Source organism: Panthera onca, chromosome C2 (assembly GCF_046562875.1).
Source record: "Panthera onca isolate mPanOnc1 chromosome C2, mPanOnc1 haplotype 2, whole genome shotgun sequence".
Taxonomy (NCBI): Eukaryota; Metazoa; Chordata; class Mammalia; order Carnivora; family Felidae; genus Panthera; species Panthera onca.
In genome coordinates, this window is record NC_138347.1 from 40,852,689 (window position 1) to 40,876,918 (window position 24,230).

Sequence of the window (24,230 nt, forward strand, 5' to 3'; positions counted from 1 at the left end):
AAATGTTTCTACATACTTAAAATAACATTAGTGTAGGTGGCCACTATAGAATCATAAACTTCTGGAGATAGAAGGAACTTTAGAATTTATTTCATGTTAAGTTAGGTGCAATAAACAAATGTTTAAGAGTTCTCAATATTGACATAAAAAATTCAAAAATACTTTTCATTGTACCTGTGCTAGGCACCATGTAGTAAAAAAGAAATACATGACACCATTTTGTTATAATCACAACAAAGAACATGATACATAAATACTTCGCTACTGCTCTCTTCTCCCTCACCACTGGCAGTCATTACTAACTGAAAACTGCATACATCTATTAAAACCTGAGAGAGGCCTCAAAATACTTTACAACACATTCATTAAATAGTCACTTCCTATTTATCTTAGTTGGCTAATAGGTGAAAATTACTTACCATTTTATCCCTATAGTACAACTGCCTCCAGATAGCTTATGGTCTTGTCTGGCTAAGAGTTACGTCTTCTTGTTGTTGTTGGAAAGATTTATCAATGTATTTATTGTATAACTTTTTCTTTGGGATTGCCCAGTATATTGGTGCCAGATATTCCAGCTTTCTCCTTAAATTGGCCTATGTCTTTTGAATAAATCCAAGAATTTATCTTTTACCTTTGAAGGTGGTATATCTAATAATTTTCAGGAAGCCTAAAAATTATCAACAATCCTGAAATTCTGAGTATACTTTACCTACTTCTAGAAATAACACCAATTAACTTTATTTAAAGATATTAAAAGATGAGGGCATGTTTAGATATATCTTTAGTATCCAGTGTAGCAGCCGGTCCATTATTAATAAAGATATATATAAATATATATAAATATATATATATATATATATATATATATATTTTCCTTATTATTACTGTTGTAATTTAAACAAGAGTCCTCTAGAAGATCAATATGCTATTAAAAAAACAATCCAAGAATAAATAGTATGCGTATCTTCATTTTAATATTATTTGCTTTCCTTAACTTGAAGCATAAAAGCCTTTCAGTAGCTGATGTTAAATTCTTAAAATAGACTACATTATGTATCTTGAACCATATTATCTATTTCCATATGTCATAAAATGACTAAGTTTCTACCAGAATACCAGGAAATATACAAAAGGAGTCAGTAAGTGGTATCATTTTCCTGATGCCTTTGAGAGAGATGCTAAATTTGATTCTGATTTTTTAGTGTAACATGATAAAATAGAAGGAAAAATATATTTTACTTGTTAAAATAATCATAATTTAGGGTAGACTATGTTAAATTTTCTCAGATTTCAAATACCATATAAACATGTGAAAAGGCAGATGTTCCATTTCCACTAATATCTACTCATTCATTGAACAAATGTTTTGAGTATCTTCTTGATGCTAGTTGTTCTGTGTGATAGCAATGAAAACCAAACCACACCAAATCTCTGTTGGTAAGCAGCCTCTAAATGGCCCCCAACGATCTCAGTCTCTTGGTATTCACAGTCTTGTATAACTCCCTCCTTGAGTGTTTGCTAGATTTAATGATTCATTTGTAGTGAACAAAATATGGCAAAAGTAATGGGATGTCATTCCCAGGATTAGGTTACAAAAGGCTATGATCTCTGTCTTGCTCAAACTTTCGTGTTCTCTGTGTCTTTCTCTCCAGGACCTCATCTAGGAAAAACAGTCTTCCAGATTGTGAGTTACACTATGGAGAGACCCATGGGACAAAGAACTGATAATTCTGTCTGATAGCCAGTGAGGACCTGGGGTATGACAGCAGCCATCTGAGTGAAGCTGGAAGTGCATTGTTGAGACTTCCCAAACAGACTGAGCTTGGAAATAGATTCTTCTCCAGTTGAGCCTCGAGTTGACTGCAGTCCCTGCCAATACCTTGGTTGTAGCCTTGTAGGATACCTCGAATCAAAGGTATCCAGCTAAGCTGTGCCCAGATTTCTGACCTACAGAAATGGTAAGATAATAAATATTTTGTTTTGTGTTGCTAAGCTTTAGGGGTAAATAGATAAACAGCAATGGTTAACTAATGCATCTTCCTTCATTGTTTACATTCAAATGTATATATCTGACCTAAGGAGAAAACATTTTAGGGTATGGTGGATATAAGAACTAATGTGAACACTATGGGAGTCCTCGAAAAATTAAACACAGAATCACCGCAAGACTCAACAATTCCACTTTTGGGTATATCCTCAAAAGAATTGAAAACAGGGACTCAAACAGATATTTGTCACTCATAGAAGCATATTCACAATAGTCAAAAGGTAGAAATAACCCATATGCCCATTGACAGATGAATGGATAAAAAAATGTGGTGTATACACACACACACACACAAACACACACACACACACACATACACACACACAAAGGAATATTATTCAGCCTTAAAAAGGAAGAAAATTCTGACATATGCTACAACATTGATAAAACGAAGATATTGGACTAAGTGAAATAATCACACAAATACTGTATGACTCCATTTACATGTTGTACCTAGAGTAGTCAAATTCATAGAGACATAAAGTATAATGATGGCTGTCAGGGGCTGGGAAGAAGGGGAATGGGGAATTACTGTTTCATAGTTATGGGGTTTTAGTTGGGGAAGATGCTAAGAATTCTAGAAATGGGTGATAGTGATGATTGCATGACAATGTGAATGTACTTAATGTCACTGAACCGTACACTTAAAATAATTAAAATGGTAAATTTTATGTTATGTACATTTACCACAGTAGAAAAATAAAATAAAATAAGAACAAACAGAAAACAATGGACAAAGAAAGAACTATGTAAAGGAAAACCCTCCTTTCACTCCTATACTTTTCTTAAGCTCAGACAATTGAGGGTGATTGAGTCCTTAAGGTGTGATGTGAATGCTTTTGGTGGTGATGGAAGACATTGGCCATGCTCCTCCACCTCCAGAGAATTGAGAAGCCTGGGAGTTGCTTAAATGCACATGGAAATGATAAAACCAAATGCAGTAGAAAAAGACAGCGAAGACACAGAAAGGAAAAGATGACAGTCCAAGACAGTGTAGACTTTACGGAGATCATATGAGAGAAGGTAAGAGAGAGCTACAGAGTGTGTTGTATAGAATATACATGGCAGGGCCTTGATTGGTCACTGATGCGTGGGGGGTGTGGAAGCCCAGAGATATTCAAACTTTTAAAATTCTCTTTGACCACACTCTCAGAGAAGCATATGTGCATGGGGTTTTCAGGGCTAGGCTGTCACGGCACTTCATGTAAAGCTGTATCTTTTCTATCACATAGTAAAGAGTAGGTAGAATGAGAGGTGGGTATTTGGGGCCAGACTGAGAGAATTTATTCAGTCAGAGAACATGTAGATACATATATATCTGAGTACAATATAAGGCCTTTGGCTTTACACCTACAGTTAAGATTTAAAGGACAGAGTTAACCAAAGGGTATCAAGCTCCCAGATAGAGGCTCCCTGCTGTGTCCTTCTACTGCATGGAAAACCAGATTATGAGTCTGCTCATCAGATTCTATACTGTGCAAGCTCAGGGATAGTATAGTTTTCTCTAAGTCTAGAGATGAAAGTCTCCAAGTCCTGGGTCCACTTTCCTAGACTCTAGGTTTTTTGGTTTCTTCAATATCAGAATACAGCCAAAAGGTTGTATTATGGCTTATTTCTCATGTCTTTGGTGCCAAGGGTTTTGTTTCTCTGTTGAATTCAGAGCAGTGCAATGACAGTGTAAGAAGAGTCTTCTAACAGAGTGCCCAGTGACAGCCCAGTGGGGGCTCAGGGACTTTTGAAAATAGTTTGCCAGTGTTCTGGGAGGTAACTGAGAAGACAAAAAAATGGGAGAGCACAGTGGATAGAGGACTCAAGGTCAGGAGAAACATACTTCCCTCCCTGCCATTGACCTGCCTCCTTTAATAATTTGCACTTCACATTTGGGTGTTATTTATGTCATCAAATACTGACAGTTCAATTATTAATAAATGTTTAGATCATATCAGTATAATTGTGAAGTGAGGTGGATCATAAATTTGCTATCTTCATCCCTTTGTATTATGAGGTATATATAGGATGCTGCAGTTGATCACAAGGAAACACAGATGATTAAAATAAACTTTCCTGAAGTCTGAAATAAAAGGGAAGGAAATAGACATTTGCCTTCTGACATGATAGTAGGATAATAAAGGTATGGAAAGGGTGCAGAGAAGGAGTTCTTGTGGGGGCAAGAGAAGTCGTCCTAGGACAGGTGAACATTCATTAGAGAAAAATTCACCTGTGTAAATTTTAAGGTTCTATTGGCTTTATTCAGCAATTTGCAAGTCAAGCAATATCCAATCTAGTACATAGAATGGTGCTCCAAGGAGTTGTCCAAGGAGACAGATTTTTACAGAATGAAGTGAGCAGGCACAAGGAAGTTCTACTGGACATTTGTTGATTGGGTAAAGCGGGGTTACTTTCCATTTATGGAGCAAAGGACTGTCTTGGAGCTGGTCAGGTAACTTGTTCTCAGTGGGCAAGTGGTTGACCTAGGCCTTCCTTTTCTGGGAGAGCCCAGCAGTTAAATTTTGGTTTGCTGATGTAAGGGCTGAGCATGAGTGACTCCATTTTGGCTCTAATCTGGCCACGTTAGCATGTTAAATGGTCGTGAATAGCTTCTAGCTCCTGGAAAAGCAGGGGAATGTGAAAGAGCACGAAGCAAGTAGGCAAATGTTTTACTACTGCTATTGTAGTGGATATGGTTGGTGAAAGTCTGAGATATGTCAGGAGAGGCAGTTAGAAGCCAGACCCCGTTGTGCTGTGTGCTCCCTGCTGAGTGTCCCAAAAGACAATGGAGACGTTAGTGATATTCTTACAGACGTTGGAGATATTCTTGATAGAAGTAGGATGATCAAAATTGTATTTTTTTTTTGTAGATGAAAACTGTCAAAAGGAATTGTTCAAGTACAATTTTAAATGGTATCAGTTTCATGAATTAGGCAGACCTTCTTCCTCCACTTTTTTTCTTTTTCTACCAACACGTTTTGTAAGGTCTGTTGTGATTATTCAGATGTAGATAATTCCCACACCTTTTCACTCCCTGTCCATTCTATCCCTCACCTGTGAGATAATAGGTGATTGTGGTTTAATGGGAGTTAGAAAAGTAAAACCGAGCAGTGGATTTGTTTGTAAAAGTTTATTTAATATTACTGTGTTATTTTTTAAAATACATTTTTGTAGACCTTTCTATCTAGGAAGATAGAAAGAAAGTAAACCAGAAGTAAACCAAACCAGAAGAAAGTAAAAATGCATTATTTTCTTCCGAATTTTAAATTCCCCCACTTACTATCTTCCTTCTTTCTGAATATTCTATGCACTATTATTTTTATTTTCAGTGATTTTTGAAATACTATCAAATTAATGATGCTACGGTAAAAGTTTAATTTATCGAAAGGGCAACCACAAAAGAAATACATGAGGAATATTTTATACATAATAGAAAAAATTAATTTTTGTCTTCTTAGATTACTTTCTTAAGTTTATCTTTAAATAGGCTAGTTTGGTTCCATTAATTGTATAGTATCTATTGAATTATTGGAAAAATAAGACACTTGTATTATAAAATGTAATATAAGATACAACAGTTTCCTTACCATGAAAATTCTGTACTGTAAATGTAAAAGTAATATAATCACCAAAGTAAAAATAGCTTGAAATCTTATAATATGAAGACTTGTTTTATGACGGGCTTGCGAGAGACTAATTAGAACTAAATATTTTAAAGTATTTGATAGGGTCTTCTGTTCTTAGTTTAGAACTGATTCCTAAGAATATTGTGGATGGAAAATCAGTTTGAAGAGAATATTAAAAAAAATATCCTGGGGTGCCTGGGTAGCTCAGTCAGTTGAGTGTCTGACTTTGGCTCAGGTCATGGTCTTGTGGTTGTGGGTTCGAGTCCCAAATCAGGCTGTCTGCTGTCAGCACAGAGCCTGTTTCAGATCCTCTGTCCTCCCCCCATCCCCACCCCTCTCCCACTCGCAGTCTCTCTCTCTCTCTCTCAAAGATAAATGAACCTTTTAAAAAATTATCCTCCCTAAGATCCAGTGCAAAATCAAGTAGCAATAGCAATAGCAGAGCAACAAAGACAACACAAAACTAAATTCCAAGGCATATATGAATTTATTTCAGACTGAAGTCTAAATCTTTCTTTTTCTTTTTCTTTTTTTTAAAGTTTGTTTGTTTGTTTGTTTGTTTATTTATTGAGAGAGCATGAGCTGAGGAGAGAGAGGGGGAGAGAGAGAGAATCCCAAGTAGGTTCTGTGCTGTCAGTTCAGAACCGGATGTGGGGCTCATTCTCATGAACTTGAGATCATGACCTGAGCTGAAATCAAGAGATGGACTCTTAACCGACTGAACCATCCAGGTGCCCCTAAATCTTTATTCTTCAAGAGAACATATTTTCCTTGCTGGAAATTATAAGTTAGGTAGAACTGCCTCTTTCTGTACTTTTCTGTTATTCATTCATTAGACAATGGATTTTTGGGTGGGTACTATGTGCGAGTCATTATACATAGGTACCCTCATAGAGATGACAGTTGAATGGGGGACACAGACCAGAAAACAGTAAACCAGAAATGAAATAAGAACTGAGAAGTTCTTATTGGATATAGCAATGAGGAGAAAGCCTTGCTGAAAGCTGCTTCAATAAAATGTTAGTCATTGTGTGGTTTGAGGAAAGATAGACAGAGAGATGTTGGAGACTGACTATAGATAATTGTAATCAAATTTGGCTCTGATGGTTGAAGAAGGATTTGGGGGTGGTAGTTCATTGAGAGCTTATCAATGGAGGGAAGCCTTATATATTCAAGATTGAAAAAGTTAAGCTTGTTCAAATGCTAACCAGAGGGAATTAGATGACAGGGAGAGGTTGAAGATACTGGACAGTCACAATACCCAATGACACACTGATGTGTGGAAATGAACAATGAAACCCATGGGCTAGTAAGGGTAAGGATGATGTACCATTTCTGAGGTAGGGAATAGTCTGAGCATCTTTTGGGATTCAGTTTTCAGGTAAGACTAGTTGAGGCAGGTGGTAGGCCTTATCTACCACCTTCCTTGCTTCTCTTCCAAGATTTCTATAATGTGAAAGGTGGGGAAATAAAAATAACTGAAAAAAGGACCATTTTTATCAGACTCTGCCTCCCTTTCACTGCCCCATAAAAGATACCATGGTTAGTTCTAAATGAATTACTTACAAAAAAAACCTTAAAAGCAATAAATCTGGATAAGACAATAGAGTTTTCCTAAGAGCCTTCAATATATACTTCAAATTATTTCAATGAAAAAAAGTAAACTAATACCCTTGTAGACTGATAAAATTTTGGGATGTTAATCTGTATATTTTTTCTTCATTCTGTTTTTTCCCTCTTTTGTCCATTAAGGAGGTATTATTATTTCTCTATCATGGTCATCAAAGCAGGTATGGGTAGAATGGAAAGGAGATTACAAGTCTGTCTGGGTTTAGTTTTCTGAAAACTGTAGTCCTTAGAAAAATTTGGAGGGATAATGGAGGAGTTAAAAGGAAGAGTTACCATGGGCATAGACAAATGTTTTGTCTAACATATTGTATTGGAGAGTGATATTTCCTCTCTAGACTAGCAAGATTTCTCCATGCTTTATGAGTTTAGGGAAGAAGCTGAGAAGGCAAGGTCTGGGTCCTAAGATTAGTAACAGCCACCCCTTATATCCAACAGCATTGCTGGTAAGACTGTGAGATCTAGGGTATAATCTCACTTGTTGGTGTCTTGGCAGTAGGGATCATGGGCATGGACAGCTTCAACAAAGTTTCCTGTGGCCCCTAAGCATGACTTAGAAGCAGCAGGGGCATCAGATCTGGCTGGGCCATACAGCAGGAGCAGTGGATAGATTAGCAGAAATTTGTGGTGACTGAAAACCAGATCAGTTGCCCGTGTGGCCTGAGATGCCTCAGTACTGATCTATTTCAAAGTCACTAGAAGAATTCTGTGTGCTGTGATCTTACTGCTCCAGAAGGGGCATTTATTCTCACTTTGGTGAATTTTGAAGGACAGGAAGGGCAAGCCCCACAGGGAGACGTAGACAGCACGAAGCAGAGAATCAAAGCTGTAGAGTTGCTGCTTTTCTAAAAACTTTGTGTATCTTTTTAACCAGTGTATTCATACTGAAGTTTTTTTTTTTCCCCCCTTTGGACTCACTTTAATATAGATTTGTGATTAACTAGCACAGAAAGTATCCTGCACTCTGGGTATATGACCACATTTCTGGGTTCCTGCTTCTGAACAAGTGAGTCGTATAGCTTCCTTATAAAGAATTTAAAAACTTAGGGTACCTGGATATAGTAAACTTCAATTAAAAAGGGGGACTGGTAGAAAATTACCTTTCATTTTGGTTTCAAGGTAAAAGAACTCAGTATACAATAACTGTTTTACATGTCCTTTCTCATTCTTATTGCAATCAGAGGAGAACAATGATGCTTGAAAGGTGAGTAATTTTTTTTAAAGGTATATAATTTTTGAAGGTAAGGCAATTGGGTTCCAGAGTTGCTTTTTGAATGCAGGTTTCTCTCTTTTCTCTCTCCCTGTATCCTTCTCTTTCTACCTTCTTTCCCCAGTAGGGAGTATTGATTTTTGACAGATTTACGTGATTTACAGATTTAAACTAGTATCTTTTGTTTCTAAAGTAGTAGCTTTGTGCAGATATTCCAATAGTATTACTTTTTACAAAAAACAGACTCAGAGCACCTTTTGGCATTTTCTTTCAAAATCAGTTCGTGTGCCATGTGAGAAAAAGAGGTTTATTTCATGTCTTGTCATATCATTCATGTCTAACATGGGACACTGGATTGGTCACTGACAATTATCATGACACTTGCTACTGGATCCCCAGTGGGTAATTTAAAAAATTCTTAATGTATAAAAAGATATGACATCTACATTGACTTCAGAAAAAAAATGTTATAAGCTCTTGAGGCAATTAAAAAAAGGCTTATAGTGTGAGATCATAGCTGAAACAGATCTTTGTCCAACTTCCTTACTCAGGTCAAAGTTACTTTTAAAGTGGTTTAAGTGTGGTTTAAAGATAACATACAGATTATCACATTAGGAACACAAAGTTATTCAAGCAAATGTTCACCACAAAGATTCATTTTCCATCTTTACACATTCTTAAGACATTTAATTCCAAGAAGGAGATTTAATGTCCACCACTAGAGCTAATGGAACAGTGAAGACAGATTTCTACTTAATCCCCCTGAACCAAGGAAAGCTAATTTATAAGCTTCATATAACAATGAAGATTAAGAATTTCATGAAATCCAGATGGACAAACAATATCTATATTATGTCTTTAAAAATTTATACCTTTTCTTTAGTGTGTTTTAATTTCACTTTAAAATATAAGCAAGGATTTAAATACTCTGGATTTTAATCATTATTCATTACTATTATTTTTATGATGCAGAAATATTGCATGTTTTATGCTTCTTGATAGCGGAGTTAAATATGTTTGTATTGTTTCATATCTTTATAATGGACAGTCACTTCTAAAATTTTGAAAGTTGTTTATAATGGAATTCTAATTTTCTTATGACTAAGAACTCTTTACTGAATTTACATTAGGAAAAAACCTCTATACTGTACAGTTGTCTTATTTTATTAATGAGGAAGCAAGTAGCATGTACTTTTATTGAGATGCTAACTAAATAATAATTTTTAAATGTTATAATATTTTTTATATCTGTAGTATTCCAAGTAATATTAATAATTTCTCAAGAGGTGACAGATGGAGGGGTGCCTTGGTGGCTCAGTTGGTTAGATGTCCCCCTGACTTTTGATTTTGGCTCAGGTCATGGCCTCAGTTTGTGGGGTCGAGTCCCAAGTCAGGCTCTGTGCTGACAGCATGGAGCCTGCTTGAGATTTTCTCTCTCCCTCTCTCTCTCTGCTCCTTCCCTGCTTCTGCTCTCACACACACACATACACACACACACTCTCTCTCTCTCTCAAAATAAATAAACTTTTAAAAAAAGAGATTACAGATGGTTTAAAATCAATATTTTAAAAAAGGTACTTAAGTGCTTTAAAATTTTTTTTTCTTTATTTGTTTTTTGTTTTTGTTTTTTGTTTTTTTGTCAAAGAGAGAGAACAAGTAGGGGAGGGGGAGAGAGAGAGAGAGAGAGAGAGAGAGAGAGAGAGAGAGAGAATCCCAAGCAATCTCTACACTCAGTGAGGAGTCCAATGTGGGGCTCGATCTCAGGACCCTGGAATCATGACTGAGCTGAAATCAAGAGTTGCCTGCTCTACTGTCTGAACCAACCAGGTGCCCCAAGAAGTGCTTTTAAACATGTTCAGTTTCCTTCTCTGGAGTATGTGGTCATTAACAAAAGATTCTTTTTTGCCACATATAAGCATCTATGTTATTGTGGACAGAGCATTATTAATTTGCTAGGTAGAACACATTATAACCAAAAATTGCTCATGCTCTCCAAAGCAGCAAAAAATTTACAAAAATGTAAAAATTCTCATAAAAGTATGAATTAAATGTTTGGGCCATAAAATCTCTATTAAAATGTAAAATGAGAAAGTATTTTCAAATATCCACATAGTATTTAATATTGCCTGGAATTCAATATATATATTTTAAAAGTTAATTTAAAAATGTCTTGTTCAATGTTTATCTCATTTACCTAATAAAGGAATATTCTTCAATAAGCCCTTTAATTAGTCCTTGAAATGACACATGGATTTTTAGCTTTTCACCAAGACTTGCAAACTTCCTGAGGCAATGTTTTATTTTAAGAGTATGGTGATTACAATGTTATTTGAATAGATTGTAGCTTTTTGAAGTCAGAAAATGTGTCTTATTTATCCTAGTGTCCTTAGCACTTAGCACAGTTCATAGGACTTGGCCTATTTATTTAGTCTATTGAATATAGATGAATGGTAAGTTTTTCTTTATGAAATATCTTTAGAATATCTATATCTTTAATATATTGTTTTTATTGTTCCAATGAAGCATATCTTTTGAGTTTCCTAATACAACTCCACTCATTTCAAATTGCATTAACAGATAACAAATAAATCAACAAGTTGTTTATTGCCTACCCATATGAAAATGAAATACAAGTTACAGTATCTAAGAATTTTGTCTATTTGGGGAGATACTGAATAATGGCATTGCTTAGTAAAGATAAATTTGCTTGAAGATAATGAAGCCCTTGAAATTGAGAAGTATGAAATTTAAGCTTAAATCATTGAGGTAGGCAGTTGAATACATTTTAGGTCTTAATCAAGGGTTTAAGTGTGATAAACTCAGGATTTAGAATAAATGAGCCTCATTGCACTATAAGAAACCCTAAAAGGACGATAAGGTTGAAGACAGGGATGTCAGTTGAGAGAATATAATTCTTGTGTGAGCTGTGTGGTGGAAATGTGAATTGAGAGAGATGTGCTAGAATATATCTAGCAGGAAATATTGATAAGAAAGGATATAGGCCAAGGAGAAGTTGAATTAGAAATTTCAGGCTGGTATGACAAAAATACATTGAACACCTAAGGCATGAGGGGGAAGGGACTGGAAAATTTGATGACTGGTTTTAGGCTCATTAAATTTGAAGTGACTGTAGGGAACCAAAACATCCACATGGAAATCTCTCTCTCTCTCTCTCTCTCTCTCTCTCTCTCTCTATATATATATATATATATATATATATGCATTTATACACATATACACATATATATATTTAATATGTATGTATACACATACATAATTGTATGTATACACATATACACATATATATATATTTAATACCTATCATATATCATATATAATTCTATATAATAATATATCTATATTCTATATCATATAGAATTATATATATAATTTAATATCTATATTAAATCTAAATATATTTAATACTTAGCAGTCTATTTAGAAATGTGAATGACAATGCAGAACAAAAAAATATACTTTTGAGCATAGTCAGCAGTGAAGGAGTAGTTGAAGTTATGGTAAGATAGCATGCTGAGATGGAGGAACAGAGTCATATTGAACCCTATAAATTAGAAATGAGAGTAGGAGAAGGAGCTACCTGAGAATAAATAGAGAAAGTCGAAGAAGAAAACAAGAACCAGCTTAAAGTAGGAGATGTAGAGAGTAAAGAGAATTTCAAGGAAGGAGATAGAGGTGTGGTGTGCAAAAGCCTATTCCTATCAGTGCAGGAGAATAGATTGTGAAATTTGGAGGGGAATTTTATGGGATAACTTTTAAACAGAGACATTAAAAAAATTAAATTACATAAGCTCAATTTAAACAAAATATGTTAAGAGCAAAGTTAAGAAATGCAATTTATCACTTTCTCCTTCTTAGGTTATCTGTCTATATAATATGTAGTTGCATGGTGGAAATACTGTGTAATTGTGTTATATTCTATTGTTCAACTGTTCCCAACTCAGCGTGCATTGATACCACATTAGTAGCTTGAAATCAGCAATGAGGGAGTATGTTAACCATGAAAATGGCAAGTGCTAAAATTTAGGCCCAGTTTATAGTCTGTTGATTCTGTAGGCAAAGGATTGGCAACTTAAGTGCCTCAAGCCATATTCAGCCCTTTGCTGGTTTTTATACATAGCTAGACTATTTGTATATAGTTGGACTAGTATACATAGTCTGTTTTATTGGAATACAGGCATACCCTTTTGTTTACATAGTGTCTATGACTGTGTTCCAATAGCAAATAGGAGTAATTATCATAGAGAATATAAAGCCCAAATAGTCTAAAATAGTTAGTATCTGACCCTTACAGAGAATGTTTTCTATTCCTGGTCTACTCATGAGAAAGTGATGGAGAATATCTGTATAATGCAGATTACGTTTAAAATTGTGTTGTGTGTACAGGTGTTACATTATGAAGACCACAAGAATTTGAGAGGATATCCTTCTAGTATTTGAAAATGGTTGTCTGAGTCAGCAATAGTGCTTACACCATTGACAAATGTGTGAAGCTTGGACATGTCTCTGTTTTTTCATTTTTGTTGTGCTCAATAACATTAACCAAAATGTCAACCAACATCCACATTGGGATTGCACTCATTTGTCCATCTCAAATATAGATTGGCTGTGGATACTAGAGTTTGGCAAATATCAACAAAATCCTTCCATGAGAATCAATTGGCTAAATGGAATTTTCAATGAAGAATATTATATGTTTTATTATTATTTGTAAATTGTATCCTATGTATCTTTTATGTTAGTAAAGTTTAAAATACAGTTATGTGTATAAACATATGCCTTACTTTTCATGCAGAGAGCAGGTTGTTAAGGATTTCCCAGAACAGCACTGTATAACAGTTTGGGAAGCAATGGAGTTTTGGGGGAAGATAAAAACAGAAAGATCGTTACCTTTAATAAGTACTGAATGACATAGAGCATATTTGTCATCCAGAAAATTATGAATCACTTAAAAAAATCCTTAGTTAACTGCAAACTTTATTGCTTTTTTTTCTTTTATGCATTTAGCAAATATTTAATTGATTACCTGCTTTGTACTAAGTGTATGCTAAGTGATATACTTTCAGGAATTAAGACACAGATTGTTTTGTGGCATTTATAATCTGACGTAGAATGCAGGTGATAAAGGAGTAAATACATAAACAAACATATAATTACAAAATTATATGAACAGACTATAGAATTAGTGAATAATAGAGATGAGAGGAATTGACCTTGTTAAATGGGACATTCAGGAAGGTCTCTGTAGAAGTGCTATTTTGGCTGAGGCAAAGCCTGGGCTGGGAAGATTGTGCCTGGCAAGGGGAAAAGACTGTACAAATATCCTGAGGACTTAACTTAAAAAAAATTTTTATTCCCTCTCAAGAAAAAGGTAATCACTTTCAATTGCTTCATTAATTATAAAAGAAACTAAATTTTAAATAATATTACTTGGGATATAGGCAGTTACTTTCCTCTAAAAACCTCAAAGTTAATCAGGTGTGGAAGTTAATTTCCCAAGTTTCCTTTTAAAGCTAGTGTGGAATTCTCTGTATGTTTACATATGACCTTCATTAAGGCTAAGAATTTCTTCATTTAGATTTGGCTTTATTTGATGCTAATATGTTTTGTCGGGTTGTTTCTCAATACTTCATGTCAAAGGAGGATCATTCTTTTTCTTTCTTTACTTATGAGTCCTGAATCTCTAAACGTATTTAGGCTCAGGCAGACAAGCATTCACACTCTTATCCAATTTGAATTTTTTCTAAATTCATCAAACCTCAGAGCTAATATATGATCCTTAGTTTCATGAAAACACTGGGTAAGTTCAGCATTACTGTGGAAATCTACCTTGTGAGAAAGATTAATTGCATTTTTCTCATCTTCCCTTGTTTCGCTACATGATTATTTTTTTAACAATAGGCTAAGTCAGGTATAATAAGTTCTCCAAGTGATAAAGATTAGAGCTAATATTTGTGAATATTTTAAAGTGTTGCTTGAAATATCCTCCTTAACATTACTTACTTCCTTCTCTGCCTGACCTCATTCTCTTACATTTAAACTTCTTTGATTTTCTTTTCTTGGGCCTTGAGACTCTTCATTCCAGTGCAGGCACCCAGAAATTAGTCATTGAATGTTATCATTGGAGGATTGGAAGAAAAAAGAAAGGCAGAAAATCCTTGGCTTTTAAACTCAAAGTTGACTTCCTATGCAAGAAGGAAGTATGTAGGAAGAATATTTGTTATCCAGTTCAGAAGTCCCTTCACTCCTGCCAGGAGCTCCTCTGAACTGTAGAAGAGAATAGAACAGACAAGAAAGCAAGATAGCTTAGGGCTGGGCCCAGGCTCTGCTTCTGTTCTCTATTCAGGGTTATTTTAAAACAGGGGGAGGGGGTATTGATAAGTGTGGATATCCAAAAGTAGAGGGGGGTAGTTCTGGAGTATCAGCAGGCATCACTCTTTTAATACTTCCTATATGGACAAGGGGAGTCCTGATGGCTTTTTGAGTTATCTAAGACAATAAAATCTTGATAAAGATTTAGGGAGTTTGGAACTTCAGAGAAGCATGGGAAAAGAGCTCATTTTTTTCCCCCACTACCTTCAAAGAGGGTACAAGATTTGCTGACAGAAAGAACCAGCAGTCCAAAATGACTTCTCAGTTTTGGTTGTTTGATGCTACCTCAGACCATGGAGCAGTGACAGAACCTTAGAGAATGGCAGTGATAATAGGTGCAGGAACAGATGCCAGGTGAGGCAGAGGTCATCTTGGCATAAAACAATGTAGTACAGTCAACAGCTACAGGCCAGACATCCCCTTCTGGCCTCCTTCCCTTCTGTGTAAGCTGTTTAAAATTAGATGCCGGGTTGAGAAGAAAGAAGAGGGAGGGAAATTTTGAATGAACTACATTTAACCTGAAATGACCAAAAAGAGCTGGAAATGACTAAGATTTTCTATTTCCTACCATTTAGGCAGGATGGGGCTTGACATTCATTTATTCAACATACGTTTATAGAACAGTTATTATGTGCCAGCCACTGTTCTATGTACTTGAGACACTGGGGGAAGGGATTGATGCCCTCATGGAGCTTACATTCTAGCACGCGATAAGAGTGATTAGGAGACTGGTTTGGGGGTGAGTACGTTGCAGTGTTAAGGTGAAATTTGAGCGGACATGTGATAGACATTAGGAGGTTAGCAAACCTGGTATTCTGGGCCAGAGTATTCCTGAGAGAGGCAGCAGCCAGGACAAAAGTCCTAGAAAAAGTAAAAAGAGTTGGAGCAGTAAGAGATGGAGGTCAGAGAGGTAGTTAAGTGCAGATCACTAGGGCTTGCAACTCATTTTTATAGAATTTATCTTTTACTTTGAGTAAAACAAGACTATATTAAAGTGCTGAGGAGTAAAGTGATCCTTCGCTGTTTCAAAGGATCATTCTGCCAACTGTGGTAAATATAGATGGAGGGGGCAAGGATAGTCACAATGAAGCTATTACTGTAATCCAGGCAGGGAACGATAGTGGCCATTGTGAAGATGAGCACAAGTGATTAGATTCTGAATATATTTTAAAGGTGGAGCCAACAGGATTTCCTACTGGACTGGATGAAGGATATGAGAGAAAGGGAGGAATCAAGGGAACTACAAAGTTGTCTGTCTTGAGATACTGGAAGGATGTAGTTGCAGCCTCCTCAGACGGGGTTGGATGAAAGATCAGGAGATTGATCTTTGACACATGATATATTAAGTTTGAGGTGTTTTATCAGAGCGCCAATTGGAATTTGAGTGGGCAGTTAGCTACATGAGTCTGGAAGGACCTTTTTTTTTAATTTTATTTTTTATTTTTTCAAATTTACATCCAAATTAGTTAGCCTGTAGTGCAACAATGATTTCAGGAGTAGATTCCTTAGTGCCTCTTACCCATTTAGCCCATACCCCCCTCCCACAACCCCTCCAGTAACCCTCAGTTTGTACTCCATATTTATGAGTCTGGGAAGGACCTTTGTAGAGATATTAATTAAGGAGATTTCAGCATATAATGTTTAAAGTCATGAGGTTGAATTGAAGGCTTGCTCCCAGTAATATGTTGGAGTAGTCGTCTAACAGATCTACATCTTACAAATAAGAACTATGAATTCTAAACCGAACACCAAAATCAGCTACTACAAAGGCTCTGAGCAGTTAACAAACCAGATGGGTTATAAAGGAAAATTGAAACTTGTTAGAAGTAACTGGTATGGGGTGAGTTTCCTCATCTTTACAAAGGCTTTTAGCTTGAGTACCATCTTCAGTGGTTTCTGCAAGGACCGTTTTCAGTTGCAATAAGGTTAAGTTTTTCTGGCCTGAAGAATCATAAGACAAGAGTTTGGGGCAACCACAGAAGAATAAGAAGTGAATGAGGAAACAGAGCTGGAAGAGGGGATCCCTACTCCTTATGTATGAACTCTAAGATATCTCTGGCTGACACTTGAGCCATACTTGATTGAAAAAAATTTCAGCTAAAGACAAAAGAAATGAACTGATATTTGAGCTACCTCTGCTGAGACAGTTTGTAGTTTGAGTCAAATTAAATTAACTCTCTGATGAAAACATTTTTCTACTTTTTGGAGGAAAAAAATAAACAGCTTCCACGACTTGGCATTTATAATGTCCTGAATGCAATCTGAAATTATTCAACTTAAGAAAAATCAGGAAAATGTGACTATTCTAAAGAGAAATAACAACCAGTGGAAGCCAACCCTGAGATAATGCAGATGCTAGAATTAGCAGGCAAGGATTTTAAAGTAGCAATTTTAACTGCTCAGAGAGGTAAAGTAAAGATGCTTGTACTGGATGAAAGGAAAATCTTAGCAGAAAAACAAAAAAAATAAAAATAAAAAAAGAATGCACTGAAAATTCTAGAACTGAAAAATAGTGCATCTGAATTAAAGAATTCCCTGGATGGGCTTAACAGAAGAATGGAGATGACAAAAGAAAGAAAGAGTCCATGAACTTGAAGAAAGATCAGTAGAAATTATTCAATCTGAAAAAGTAGAAAATAAAGATCATAAATTTGAAGAGGGACTTAAATATCTGTGAGCAGTATCAAAAAGTCTAACACAATTGTAACTGGAGCCCAGAAGAGAGGAAAGAGAAAGGGCCAGAAAAAGTATTTGAAAAAAAAAATGGCTGAAAGTTTCTCCAATTTGGTGAAATACACAATACTTCAGATTCAAGAAGCTAAGCAATCCAGGTCAAGGTAAATATAAATCAAACTGTGATCATCATTGTCAAACTTTTGAAAACCTATCTTGAAAACAGCAGTAGAAAAATGACTCATTACCTACAGGCTAGTAATGATTTGTAAAATCACAAACTTCTAATCAGAAACCATAGACACCATAAGATGATGGAACAATGTCTTTTAAGTACTAACATAAAGTCCTGGAACTACATAGGATCACTAAGGAAGTAGACAGAGAAGAGGAACCCAGAAATTAGATGAAGTGATAAGAAAGAAGGAAAACTGAACAGTAAGTATCCTGGAAAATGTTTTGAGAAATACGCTATGGTCAACTGTGTCAAATGCTACTATTATGTCAAGGGCAGAGACCAACCATTGAATTGAACAACAAGGATGTCAATAATAATCTTTGCAGGCGTAGTTTTGGTAGAATAGTGGGCTTTAGGCCTGATTGGAGTGGGTTGAAGAGAATGAGAGGAAAGAAATTGAAAATTACAAATAAAGGCAACTTTCAAAGAGTTTTGCTGAGTAAAAAAGAAATGGAGTAGTCGTTAATGTGGAAACTGGGGTCGAGAGAAGGTTTTGCTTTATTTCATTACATGCTAGTTAGCATAAACAAAAAAAAAGTGATAATTTGGATAAGAAGGGAAAGAATTGTGCAGTGTTATCAGGTCTGTAGAAGAAAAAAACAATACAGCCAATTGAGTTAGAATAAAAATCATGCACATGAATATATGGCTTTATTCTCTTATCTCCTCTATCTTGGACAAAGCTGGTTATTCCCAAGGCTTTACTGTTTGCAATTTAATCATTTGTCAGTGCAAATATTTGAAAAATATGTCCACTAAAATTCTATGATTTTATAGAATAGTAACTTTGATTTCTTTGTGTTTTTAATTATGGACAGTCCCAAATTATGAACAATACATGTTTTAAAAATTGCTTTTTAAGTGATGTCAACAGTCCAAAAGCATTTTTCTAATAACATTGATATTGTATGAGGTAGTTTATCCTGACCAGTCCACAAAATCCTGTAAAGTAACTGAACTGTAACACTCATTATCTGAGAAGTCTCAGCTATTCAGACTTTTATTTCTATGGAAAAATTTATTCTAATTTCTAACCCAAGATTCTGGAACACATCTTCCATTGTGAAGTGGGCTTACAGGTGGGAGTGGAAACACAGCCTCCTGGTCATACTCCCCACCCTCATCTTCCAGCAATGAGGGTAGGCCATCAAAGTTCTCATGGCACCAAGGATTGAAGCAATGGGGTAATGGAGATCCTGGACATTTATTTTCCCACCAGTGAAAATTAATGAAGACTCAGGAGTTACTACAACATTAGTGATGAGAAGGAAGTTTCAGCAGCTAGAGTGTGTTGGTGAGTTCTTGGTTACATGGCTGTTTATATGATATACATATAAGGGTGTGTTAAAGTCTTTGTGTGTGTGTGTGTGTGTGTGTGTGTGTGTGTGTGTATGCACACATGCATGTGTTGTTATTTCTGTGTATACTGAAGTCCTGTTGACCTGAAAACCCAACATGTAAAACGTGCCAATGAATAAACTTTTGTACCAATCTTTGATTTTATGATTAAGAGATAAATGTTCAGTAAGTAAATTAAAAGCAGATTTATTCCCATATATGTACAGAAAAGTATGTATGTATGTATGTATGTACGGGAAAACTGCATTTCCTATGTATTCTGCACCTACAAGATTGTGCAATGATTATGATGTATGTGTTCAATGATGATGCTAAAGGCAGAGAAAAAATCCTGAAGGAATTCTGAATCACCCACAGTTAAATTATTTTCAGCATAGATTCAGTACTCTTTGTAAATCTTTGAACATTGACAAACCATATAATTCTTGGGTAAAAGAACTGTTATTCAGAACAGTTCCCAATTATGGGGGTGAAAACTTAAGGTTGTGTCCTTAAGTGGAGAGACACTTTATTTGAGAACTATTGAAGGTTTTTTGTTTGTTTTGTTTTTGTTTTTGTTTTTGTTTTTTCACTTTTCTTCTTGATCTTCTCTGGGTCATCATTATAACTGTCTCCATTAGCTGTTTTATGCCTATCTTGAAATGTAAAGCTGATAATTTTAGATATACTTTGGACTTTAAGAATTGGAGGTGCATTTGCCTATTTGTGAGGACACCAAATAACTTGAAATTTGCTGGATGGAGTGTATATACATATACATATATATATCTCAAATGCACTAGAGCACTTGAGCTCAAAAGGTTTCAAGTCATGGTAATTACGACTCACTGAGAGTAAGAATTATAGCTAAGTAATTTTCTTTTCTTGGTTCAAAAGAAATGGGTACACAGATGTATATTCTGAATACTTACAGAGTCTTAATTGCCTGTCAGGAGGTAGTATTTAGGAGCATGATTAAATGGGTTAAGACACATCTAGAAAGGAAACTTCTAAGAGAGGAGGTACTGGTTAATGCTGCTTCTGAGATTGAATTTGAGATTTATAGCATACCCCCGTTTAAAAAAGAAAAGTTACATATGGTTTATGCACACATTGTTAGAAACTGAATTGTTTACAAATGATATATTTTATGCTGATTCATTGGCATTGTTTCTAGCATAATGGTTGCCGTTTCAAATCTTCCTTTTGAAAAACAGCACAGACATTTTTAAATGCCAGGATGTCTTCTCTATAATCTTGTTCTTCTAAGATATCACTAGTGCGGTGATCAGGAGCTATTTGTTCAATCATGACCTGTGAGGCTTTCATAACCTCTTATAAACTTAAGTGCCAAATCACCAGGCTGGATATAATTACGTTTTAGTGATTTCTTTGAGCTTTGAAGGCTAATGGATAGCCTCAAGTATTTAAATAACTGCTTGAACTTTCTTAATTGATACAAACTGTCTGTAATAATTCCACTTTGTCTAGTATGCCACATGAGCAGCTTTATCCTAGGTTTATATACTTAATTGATAGTGTTCAATGGTACATGATATTTATATGAGCCCTTGTCTTATTGAATTGTACGTGAGATAATCATTCTAAGTTATATTTTAAAGCTATGCACCAACTTCACAAATTAATACACTGGAATCAAAGTTTGTATGCTAGATAAGCAAATTTAGTAGTTCATATCAAATTTTGTCAGTCTTTTGTAAATATACTAAGACTTATACACCCAAATGATTTTTCCTATTTTTTTTCACATTGCAAATTTTTCTGGTCGCATATTTACATTTCAGTTAAGATAAAAAATAACCATGTTAAATTTACGAAAACCACACCAAATGATCTAATATCTAATTATAATGAACAATAATTTGAAGACTTTTAATTTTCATTGAAGGGTTTTATTGATTTTCTACATTAAAAATCATCAAGATGTATATCAAGGAATAACTGGGTTCATATCTTGTCTTCCTTTAAGAAAATCATATCATAAAGTGTACAGTATATATTGACCAGAATCAGGATATAATGTAAATTGTTATAACATAAATGTGGAATGAAAAAAGGAATTATAAAAAAACAAACAAACAAACATTTTTTGGAATTTCTCATTAAGAATTAACCTTAGCTGTGACTGACATGTGACACTTGGCAAACTTTGACATTTTATGAACAGCTGTTTGTTCATCTGTAAGATGGGGAAAAAAAATTATGCAGACTACCAATACTCAACACCTCTTGATATTTATGGACAGTCAATAAATGCTACCTTATCATTATCCTTCTTACTGTTATTGTCATTATCATAAGAAATGCCTTATTACTTTTTAATTTCACCTTGATTATAACAAGAAGTTATGATCCAGATTTGGCTTAAGATGACCTTAAATTATTTTCAAAAACAAAGTAAGTCCCCAAAGTATTAAGATATGATACCATTTATGTTATTTATAAGAATGTTTCAGAAAATCTAAAGGCAATTCATTTTTCTGAAAAGTAACTACTTGAGGCGAATACTACTTATTTGAAGGTATACATTTTTGTATGTTTGAAAACAATGGTGGTGTTCTATAATTAGTTATATATTGCATATTTTTATTCACTCTATTCTGCCCCTTAATAAATAGGTTATATAAAATCATATAAGTCATTAAATAGGTACTATTAAATCTAAATCACCAAACTTAGATTACTCTCAGATTGTTTGCTTATGTATTATCATAGATGTGTTATTTTTGGTGTTGGTTTTGTTTGATAGTTTTTATTTAAAAAGATGTGGGGTGTGTGTGTGTTTATGTGTGTGTCTTTTTGTGGGATCATCAGCAACTAATATACCATAGTAAAAAATCTTTGGGATAAATCTTTGCTTCAGTGTTCTATAGATATATGATTTGAGGGTTTTGCATGATTACTAAGAAATCCTTTAGTATGGAGAAACTATATTATATTCAGAATTTATTTTATTAAAAAGGAAATTGAGTCATTTGCATACATCTTTCCCCATTGTTAGAAAAAAAGAGTAAGTCATGATTAAAACAAAACAAAACAAAACTGTATATAAATGACTCTGTTACATCCATTAATTCTTGGATACAGGTTGGTAATTTTGCAGGTTGATAATTTTGGTGTGTATTATTCCCAGTTTCAGGAATTGATGGATATGGGATAGCCATTTATGTGAAATTTTCTTTTCTACTGGTAGCCGTTAGCCACATGGGACTATGAACATTTGAAGTTTGGCTTGTGTGACTGAGAAATAGAATTATAAATTTTATTTAGTATTAGTTTATTTATATGTACATTTAAACAGCCACGTGTGGCTAGGGGATGCCTTATCAGACAGCACAATTCCAGATTCATGAGGAATTTTCATATATGGTTATGTTTATGCCATGGCTTGCTGCTGACAATGCCCAGAGTACAAGTGCCTTGGGGTGGCTTACCCTTAAACCAATCTTGTCATCTTAAAGACATGGCCCATGCAGAAGATTACAAAGCAAATAATGGCAGAGATGAGACTCAGATCTCCAGATATTGTGTCCCAGTCTCAGAATCCCCAACAGAACTTAATTTCTGACTTCCTTATGACAATTGATAAACTTGGTAGATGATGATAATGATTTTCAACAACCACAATAATTAAACTCTATTTCCCTTCCTGTGGTGCACTGATAAGAAATGAGAAAAAAGAGACAGAATAAAGGGGACATTTGTATAACTAGACTCTGCTTCTTATCTTTCCAGTGAGTCCGTTGACAGAAATGGCCATATTCCTAATAAGCATTATCCCTGGACTTGGTTAGAAATCATTAGTTGAATTCATTATGTGAAAGTCATTAATTTGAGTATAACATAATGCTATTTGATAAAGAATGACATCGATATATAAATCAAAGAGGGCAACTTTTCAGAATTTTCTGATAATAAAATATTGACTATTTTAATAATAGCAAATTCATGTTACAATGAAGTACACAGGGTCAGTAATTTGGGGGTCAAAAGGCCATTGCACATAAATTACTAAATAAATGTCCAAAGCCATCTAGAGACAGAGACAAGAATCTTTTTCTTCTTTTCAGTTATATACTAGCTGTTTGGTATGTTGTTCGTTTGCTAGAATAGAATATCAAACAGCTACCATCTAAGAAGCAAATAACTACAGTGTGAACTTTAAAGTTACCTTAACTGTGATGGAACACAGAAGAAATTGTCACATAGTTGTTTTCATTTTCCCAGTCTAGATTTCACAATGGATCTCTCAGGTCAATCATTCTTCTCTATTATTTTTAAGATTTATTTATAGGAGGACGCATAATACGAAATTCCAATCTCTGACATTTTAATAAGAATAATTTTGGCAGTGTTTCGCAGGATTACATTTTTAAGATTTCATGACTTGTAGGCCCAAATGCTAGAGACTTTTTGGTAGAATTTTAGTAGATATTAATAATATTTCTGCTAGAAACTGGAACTAGGCTCAAGTTCTAGTGAAAAGATATTCTTGAAATTAACAGTAGTAAACTGTTGACTGTCTGTAGGGGTCCATCTTGTGTTCAAAACTGTTTATAATATTCTGGAGGTCCATATGAAATAATTTACTCTCACCAATAAAATTTTGTTTGTGGAAAGGGCAAAGGCTCTGAGCTTAAAATGTTTATATATATTTAACTTGCCATGAAGGCATGTGCTTTTTATTTCCTTGAGACATTGTTTGAAAATTCTCTGTTTAAAGATGTTCTCCAAACTTTAGTAATAATCATAGGTTCATATTGAGCAGCTTGTCAAATCTTGGGCAGAAAACAACAGAAATACTTGCAAGAGAGATTCTGAGTTTGGAAGAACTGAGCCCCAAACTGAGTTTAAAGTTAGATAAATGTCAAATTTGGGTATCTACATGGATTTGATATACTAATTCCTTTCTTGATATGCAACTTCTTTTTATCTTTGTAGGTTACCTATGAATATCAAACTGACACCCATTTAAATTTGCTCTCTTGTATTCCACTGGAAAGATCCCTGTTTAGAACTACAGGATATAAGGGCAAGCATACACATTACTCCTAATAAATTAATAATGAAGAG

The 24,230-nt window shown here is 34.7% G+C and overlaps 1 protein-coding gene across 15 annotated transcripts in view; it reads left to right on the plus strand.

The window, feature by feature from the left end:
* CSNK2A2IP (casein kinase 2 subunit alpha' interacting protein) overlaps positions 1-24,230 on the plus strand; it is a 517,960-nt gene that overhangs the window by 127,214 nt on the left and 366,516 nt on the right. For 4 of the 15 annotated variants that reach the window (XM_060640232.3, XM_078452912.2, XM_060640229.3 and 1 more), the window contains exons 1-2: positions 17,404-17,998; positions 18,839-19,092. The gene's annotated coding sequence lies outside the window, so the exon portion shown is untranslated. Of the gene's footprint in view, positions 1-1,652; positions 1,959-2,861; positions 3,071-17,334; positions 17,999-18,838; positions 19,093-24,230 lie in introns of those variants that run through there. The other 11 variants (XM_078452913.2, XM_078452911.2, XM_078452914.2 and 8 more) reach the window with 8 other exon arrangements.